Source organism: Rutidosis leptorrhynchoides, chromosome 10, assembly GCF_046630445.1.
Source record: "Rutidosis leptorrhynchoides isolate AG116_Rl617_1_P2 chromosome 10, CSIRO_AGI_Rlap_v1, whole genome shotgun sequence".
NCBI classification, from domain to species: Eukaryota; Viridiplantae; Streptophyta; class Magnoliopsida; order Asterales; family Asteraceae; genus Rutidosis; species Rutidosis leptorrhynchoides.
The window spans coordinates 46,012,571-46,021,281 of record NC_092342.1 but is presented as its reverse complement, the minus strand read 5'-3'; the positions used below and the strand labels follow the sequence as shown (position 1 = coordinate 46,021,281).

The window sequence follows — 8,711 nt, the reverse complement described above, 5'->3', positions numbered from 1 at the left end:
CAGCTTTCCAAAAACATGCATATCATATACCTTTTATCAGTAATATATGTATTTACTTCGTGATTCATCATAACTGTTTAACGACAAAATTTAGCGTACAATAATGTATAAATATATACACTCGAGCACTAGTATGTATACACTATTAATTTATAAAATATAAAATATAAATGCTTACGTATTAATATTGAGATTCAATATTGTAGAAAAGTACGTAGACGCAACAGAGATGATAAACACTAGATTTGATTCATAAATATACCCTCGAACATTACCCATAACCTCTTTGGCAATAACCCATAATTTCCTTAGCTTTATCCCGCTCTTAAAACCATTTTGAAAGTGACACACTCATAACCTCGTCGTAGTATTTTATGTATAATACTAATTAATAATATTAATAATAATAAGATTAATAATAATAATAATAATAATAATAATAATAATAATAATAATAATAATAATAATAATAATAATAATAATAATAATAATAATAATATAAATATGGAGTATGATATGTATGTGTGTAAGACAGAGACCAAAATGCTCGAGCTTTTATAGGTGTGGCCTGATTCTGATGCCCTTGCGATCGCATGGGTTTTATGCCTATTTGCCATGCGATCGCATGGCCGTCAGATCCAGCTCACGTATTTTTTGTAATTTTGTTTGTCGACATAATTTAATATAATATATATAATATATTTAATTTAAATAACTAATTATATATTATATTAAATTCACATGCATAGTTGACTTGTAATTTTTGTTCCGATAAGTCGTACGTCATCACTCGACTTATGTCCCGGTTCCGGTTTTTCGAGTGTCCCTTCGTACGTTGAGAAAACTTGTACATTACGTTTCGCGACTCGTACCTTTGTCAAAATATAGTCTTAAATTATTCCTAAACTATACCACTCAAAGTATATCTTAAACTTTCGAGTATTTTGGTCATTTACTTCTATAAATCATCGTCTCGTTATTTGTTATTATATATATAATAACAGATTGTTTTATGACCGAGTTAATATTATATTTAAATATATATATTCAATATTTAATAAACACGTTTTTAAAATACATAACACAGGTTATTCATATATCTAATTCCAACAGTTAATATTCCTTATTATTGTATGTGTCCAAGTTACGTTATTTAAACAAACACTTTATCATTTGTTCCGAATACCGTTAAAAATGAATGATTTCTCAAATCAACGTGGACCTCTCAATAGAGACCCGTAATGATATCATAATCCTTAAGAGACTCAGTAAATGTCTTTTACTTGAATCGTTTGGCATAATCTTTTAACTCCGTAGTTAAATATATCAATCAGGTAATCAATCAAATAAGATTAATGCACAGTATCATATACCCAACACTTAGTTACGTTTTCAAGTTATAGTATATGTATCTATTTACATATAATTATTCGTGCATCATCGTGAATAAACGAAAGGTAATTGAATAGTTCAAAAATTTTGAGATTCAGTTTAACAGACTTTGCTTATCGTATCGAAATCATATAAGATTAAGTTTAAATTTGGTCGAAAATTTTCGGGTCATCACATCTATACTGAGAATGGTGAACCCGAAAGTTACTTTGAAGCAAGAAAGTCCAAAGAATCCATACAATGGGAGCTTGCTAGGAAAGAAGAGATGAGGTCACTTAAGAAGAACAAGACTTAGTCACTAGTAAAATTATCTCATGATAAAAAGGCGTTGCAAAACAAATGGGTGTATAGAATAAAGAATGAGATGGATGGCAAAAAGAGGTACAAAGCACAGTTAGTGGTTAAAGGGTTTCAACAAAGGAAAGGGGTTGATTACCAAGAGATATTTTCACCGGTGGTGAATATGACTACTATTCGTTTGGTGCTTTCGTTGGTCGCATACGAGGACTTACATCTACAACAACTAGATGTGAAGACCGTATTCTTACACGGGGATCTTGATGAAGAGATCTACATGAGGCAACCCGAGGGCTTTGAGGTAAAAGGTAAAGAGAAGTGGGTTTATATGATAAAGAAAAGTTTGTATGGATTGAAACAAGCACCTCAGCAATGGTACTTAAGATTTGATGAGTTTATGAAGAAGGTTGGTTTTGTAAAATGTGAATCGGACCATTGTTGTTACTTGAAGAAATTCAAGTCTTCTTACATAATCTTATTGTTATACATTGATGACATGTTGCTTGCGGGTTCGGACATGTCCGAGATCAATAAGTTGAAAGGTATGCTTTCAAAAGAGTTTGAGATGAAGGATCTTAGCAAATACTTGGAATGAGTATTGTGTGTGATCATGCTAAAGGTGTTCTATACTTGTCTCAATCCAAATACATTGAGAAAGTAGTAGAAAAGTTTAATGTTGATAAAGTAAAGGCTCGTACTATGCCTTTGGGTAGCGCGATAAAGTTATCAAAGAATCAATCACCTAAACGGAAGAAGACAAAGCGGAGATGGAAAATGTTCCATATAGATCGGTCGTGGGAAGTATTATGTATGTCATGGTTTGTACGAGACCGGATATAGCTCATGCATTGGGAGTTGTAAGCCGTTATATGTCTAATCCGGGGAAGGAGCATTGGGAAGTGTTCAAATGGTTGCTTCTTTATTTGAAAGGTACTTCTAGTATGGGATTGTGTTTCACTAAGGGCAATGTTATACTTAGAGGTTATGCGGATGCAAATTTGGGTGGATTTGGTGATTCGAGTAAGAGTACTACGGGATATGTGTTCATGGTTGGTAAGACGGCGGTTAGTTGGATGTCAAGACTACAAAGGAGTGTTACTTTGTTGACCACCAAGGCCGAGTATATGGCTATTGCGAAAGCTTCTAAGGAGCTTATTTGGTTGAAGAACTTCTTGTGGGAGTTGGGTAAAAGACAACCAAAGTGCAATCAATCTCGCGAAGAATCCGTTGTTTCATAATCGTACGAAACACATTGATTTGAGGTATCATTTTATTCGAGAACGTATTGAGGATGGTACTTTGATATTGTAGAAAGTCGGATATGTTTACTAAGGTGGTGTCAATGGACAAGTTGAGGTTTTGCATAGCCTCAACGGGTCTTCTCATGAACTAATGAGAATGTGGTGACCGACTAGGGAGATAGAGAGATGATGATTCGATTCTAAAAGGAAGTGTTGAAGACCTTGTATCGAAAGTCTGCTTATCCGGCGTATGTGATAGGAGTGTGCGTGTCCCAAATGGAGTTTGGCGGTAAAGGGTGCTTTGGCGGTCTTGGTTAGTTTGTATGATGGGTTGACAATGTGAGTCATGGTTTTGACTATCTTCAAGTGGGAGAATGTTGGATGTGAAGAATATCAAAACAAAAGGATTCGGACGAACAGGGAGGTGCGTCGTGGCCTTGGAAGGCGCGACGCGGCCTAGTACAAGAACAGAGAGCATCAAGTTTGAGAAAACGTCTGTTCGGAGATTTGCCTTGGAGGCACGGCGCGGCCTCATAACGCGTGGCGCGGCCTCATAAGGCGCGGCGCGGCTTGGCTTGTCTGACGGGGGAGTTTCCATATTGGCGTTTTTCTTGTTCTCCAAGGTGTTTCCTTGTTGTTTTTGGCCTATATAAGCATCCTATTGTAACCCTCAGTTGTATCTACGAATTATATCAATAAAATCTCCTTAGTTGGTCCGTGGATTAAAGTAATCGACATCGATTACTTATAACCACGTTAAATCTCATGTTTTTTCATTCTTTTATTATTGTTCTTTCATTTGTCGATTGTGGAAGGGTAATTCTCTGGAATTACTCTATTGTTTGGTCCTATAATCCTTACAAATATGACGTCAAAAACTTTGAAACGTGAAAAAACATGGTGGTGTCAAAATTTTGAAGTATTTTTAAGTTTTTGACACTTTTAAGTGTCATTGTGTTATCTTTTTTGACGCATTTCAGTGTCAAAAACTTTGTAACACTTATAAGTGTTAAAAACGTGTCAAGTTATTCACGCTTGAAACGTCAAAAATGAAACTTTTTGTTTTTGTAGTGAGTATTAGCATATCACAAAAATGAACGCTTTAATTTGCTCTCTTGTCAACTTGATCTCCATCCTCTCATCTTCTGCGATACCGAGTAAAATATCCATCAAGTCCTTGACTTGTCGTATATCCGTACGCTTTCTTGCTTCTTCACACTCTGTTAAATTCTTTTCTATCAAAATATCGAAACTTTTATGAATCTCCTTCGCTTTTTTTTTTCGTGTCCCTTGTAAGTCTATATTCTTCAAGAACCATATATGATCACAAAGGTTAAAAGTACCCATAACTTCACCGAAATCACTAACAATTTTCCTTATGTCCCCTGCCACATCCGCTTCATCCGAACACCTTTTGCTCATAAGCGTTCTTGATATGATATTATTCGTCATCTTCATAAGCTCGGATCCAAGCTCAACAAACTTCCCTTGTTTCGCTTTTTTTGATAAATATTTTATCAAACGATTTATTTCGTCGTGCCTAACTGGAAGTAAAGAGTCTAGTGTTCTACCATTAAGAAGTTGTGACATTACAATCGTTTTCAAAACTTCCAATAAGCTCCATAATGAGCAAATATGAAACCATTACCACCGTATGTAACGTAATCCGCGCCTGAGTTATATGGTCGGTTCTGTAAGACAATGAAACCCCTTGAGGACTATAGTATTATTAAGCCACTATTTATAGATTACACATGAAACCCTAATGACTTAATAAACCCTAACGGACCCAAGCCCATAATCGGGTTGGACCACTAACCTATCATCTAACACTCCCCGCAGTCCGAGCGGCGAAATCGCTAAAGCTCGGACTGGAGTAAAACGCTAATAATGAAAAAACACTAACAAATAAACAAAAGTAACTCTTTTTCTTCTTCTTCTTCTTCTTTTTTTTTTTTTTGCATTAAATAAACTGATATTCGTTTGTAGAGTCGCAGATTTCTTGACGGCTTCTCCTTTTCCGTAGCGTTTTTTTTCTTTTACGCCGTGGCTTGCTGTGCCTAAGGATCAAGTACCGCTTTGATATGCTTCTTTTGTCAACGATAACAGTTCTTCAACGCTGCAAAAAGATTTTTTTATTTTTTTCTATATTCCTCTTTTTTTCGGGGTTTGGAACCTAGTCTAGCTAGGCGGCTCAGCCCCACGCCGATTAGGGTTGTAGAAACTTGGCTTAAATGAAGGATACTAGAAAAGGGGAAAATAGAAGTACGGTAGGTTTTTTTTTACGCAAATAAACCTATTTTAATTGTTCACAGAATGATTATACAAAACTTTGTGAAAGTTGCTGATGCAATAGTAGGCGATTACTAGAAGGAGACACAAATTTTGAAAACAAAGAAATACGGTATTGAGTAGAAATACGGTAGAGATGGACACATAAACTATGAGAAAAAAATAGAAAAATAGATTCCTATTACAAGATGACGTAGGCTTTTAGATTTTAAGGTAATTGAGTTTTCTCAATACCCAAAAATGATGCGGCGCCTGAGGACCTAAACAAAATAATAAATTCAACAAAAGTTTGAAGATTGAAGGAGACAAACTTGTGGCAACGGTGCATTGGGATCCTTCCGGATCATCGACAAGCCGATGACCGGAGGATATTGGGTGATAGTAGGTGGAAGCGGTATGAGGGTCAGGAAACCTGTCTGTCTGATACCATGTAAGACAATGAAACCCCTTGAGGACTATAGTATTATTAAGCCACTATTTATAGATTACACATGAAACCCTAATGACTTAATAAACCCAAACGGACCCAAGCCCATAATCGGGTTGGACCACTAACCTATCATCTAACATGTTCAGATACGTGGTATCGTATGTTTTGAACAATTCTTTTGCTGTTTCTGGTGAACTAAAAGTAACACATCGTACTGAGCCGAAATATTGTTGAATAATTGGCCCATAACGCTTCGAAAGTGTGAAGAACTTGATGAGGTTTTGGGCCAAGGAGATGAAGATGTCCGATTATGGGAAATGCGAATGGACTCGGAGGAGTTCGAGATTTAGCAAGAGGTGATTTCAGTAGCACTTTAATGAAAATGATTATTGATATTGTCCCTATTACAGAGATGATCAAGTAGGCTTGAAAATCATCCACGAGAAATGAAAAAGTTTATTATTTGTGGGAGATTGAAACAATTTTTTTCATTTAAATTCAACTAAGGATATATGTGACATTAGCATCAACCTCAATATAATCAACAAATCACATTATGCAGTGGCAACTTGACCCAAGATAACTATTGCAGCCTTTGTTTGAATTTTACTAAATCTTGTTGTGACTAAGACTATTCGTTATGGTAAGAAATCTTGTGAGGAATATTGGAGAGTTAGTATGTTACATGGAAATGTTGAGAGAAAGAGGGTTGATATGGGTAGGTATGTCTCATTAATTTTGAAAGCGATTTTCAAAGCATAAAAATTGGCCCTTATTATTTGGCCGAAAGTTAAAGACAAAAATGAGACTTGTTGATTTTTTTTAGAACGAAAATTTTGATATCGAATCCTCTAATTTGTCACTCATGCATCCGTTAGGAAGAAACTCCTCGCATCATAATTTTTCAAAATTTTGGACCCCTCCCAAATTTTGGGTACTCTTCGGTTGCACACTATGCACATGTGTCGAAGACGCCTATATTAAGGGCCAGGTTGTGACAGAGGGTGATGAAAATAGTTGTGAATGATGTGGTAAAATATGATTGGTATTTGGGTGAAACGATGAATAGAAAAATAAATTAATAGTTAGGAACCGATCACAGTTAAGCATTGTCCGTTGTCTTCCTCGTTGAAACTTGCCCTACGCCCCACGGTATTGCCCAACAATGCCTCATGAGGGGCATTGTGGGCGTTTTAGCTCGCCACATCACACAAATCACGCCTATAAAATGACCGTAACATGTGGTGTAAGAAACAAAAAACTCATATGGGTATCTTAAACAGAGAAAACTTGATATGTGTGCTTATTCACTTGAATTGTATGAGCGGAAACATTTGTTAAATTCCGCATCATGAGTTCAATTTTAAAACCCTTCATTTTTTTGAACGACGGTTATGAGTCACTGACGGAGGGTTGAACGCGATGTTGACACCCACTCACCCGATCATTTTCTTCGTACGAAATATTACAATCCTACCGCCCCTCTGGAGGAAACCCACACGACGAATCCATATGGGCATCGTGTGTGGTATAACCCCCTCGGGTGAGCTCGAACACAAGATGTCTGTAACCTCCGAAGCTCATCAAAATGGATGGGTAACAAAAAGGAAAATTTTGCAGCGAGTACTAGGAATGAGTTTACCTCAGAGTTGTGTATAAATAAATCAAAATTAAAAGACAACCAGTTACAACTTACAACCTTTTTAATTGCTGCTAATTAACAACTTAACCGATGAGTGAAGTATACCAACACAACAAAACTGATGTCCAATTGAGAAAATCGATATCAAACCCACAGTCAAATGCTACTTTTTCTTGATGATCATGGCATCATTTTCAAACATATTGACCATGTTTATTTGAAAAATGACTTTAAGATATATAGTTTTCAAAATCTAGAACATCCAAAAATGTTCTTTGACACTATCTTATTGGAAAAGGGAGGTCATTAGTTTCATATGATTTATTCTAAATTCACTACATTTTGTCAAACAGATATAAATGAATAAAAAGATTCAAAGATGAAGAAAAATTCGCTATTAACAAGAGTAAATATGTCATGGCACGAAAAACTCTGTGATTTTTTCGAAAAAAATAACTAATTACACTAGTGTGAAGTAAGGGTGACATATAGACAATTATCGTGTATGCAGTGGCGGAGCCACATGTTAACTGGAGTGTTCACATGACACCATCGAAAAGAAAATGTGAGCTAGTAGTTTTTTATTTAGTTGGTAGAAGTTTATGGACTTTTTGAGAATTGACCCATCAAGTACTCAACAAAATTTTATACTATCCTTATCCCTTCCCTTATACAACAGTATATAATACAACACAATGTAATTTTACATGTGGTAATTCGATTGGAAACTGTAGCCCAATTGTTTAGTACTATATACAACCCAAATGTCCTACTACTATTATTATTATTATTATTATTATTATTATTATTATTATTATTATTATTATTATTATTATTATTATTATTATTATTATTATTATTATTATTAATTGTTTAGTACTATATACAACCCAAATGTCCTATTATTATTATTATTATTATTATTATTATTATTATTATTATTATTATTATTATTATTATTATTATTATTATTATTATTATTATTATTATTATTATTATTATTATTATTATTATTATTATTTAAATAATATAAATATAAAATATAGATCGTTGATGTTATGGTAGTAACATAATAAATTGAAAGTTTATACGTATAATCATATTTATTTATAGAATAATAAAACTATACTTTGTCGTATGTCAAACTTGATTCGTCAATCATCATCTTTTATCGAAGCAGAGGCATAGATCCGTAAATCCCCATTAATTTTCTTAGTGTGAGAGTGATGCATTTGTGACCGACGATTTAATACATTTCGATTTTATTTTATGACACCATTTTGTGTTCTTCGACTTGCGATAGCCGACATGAAACACCTAGTAATATGACATGCAGTGGTTATATATATTAATCAAATTTTGAGATTTGTAAACAAATTATGTGATAAATATGATCATAGACACTAAATTATCTCTA

General features: G+C 34.4%; 1 pseudogene; it reads right to left on the bottom strand.

Annotated features, from left to right (window-relative positions):
* Positions 1 to 4,007: 4,007 nt before the first annotated feature.
* LOC139870237 (cytochrome P450 93A2 pseudogene) lies at positions 4,008 to 4,520 on the bottom strand (annotated as a pseudogene).
* Between the last annotated feature and the right edge of the window lie 4,191 nt (positions 4,521 to 8,711).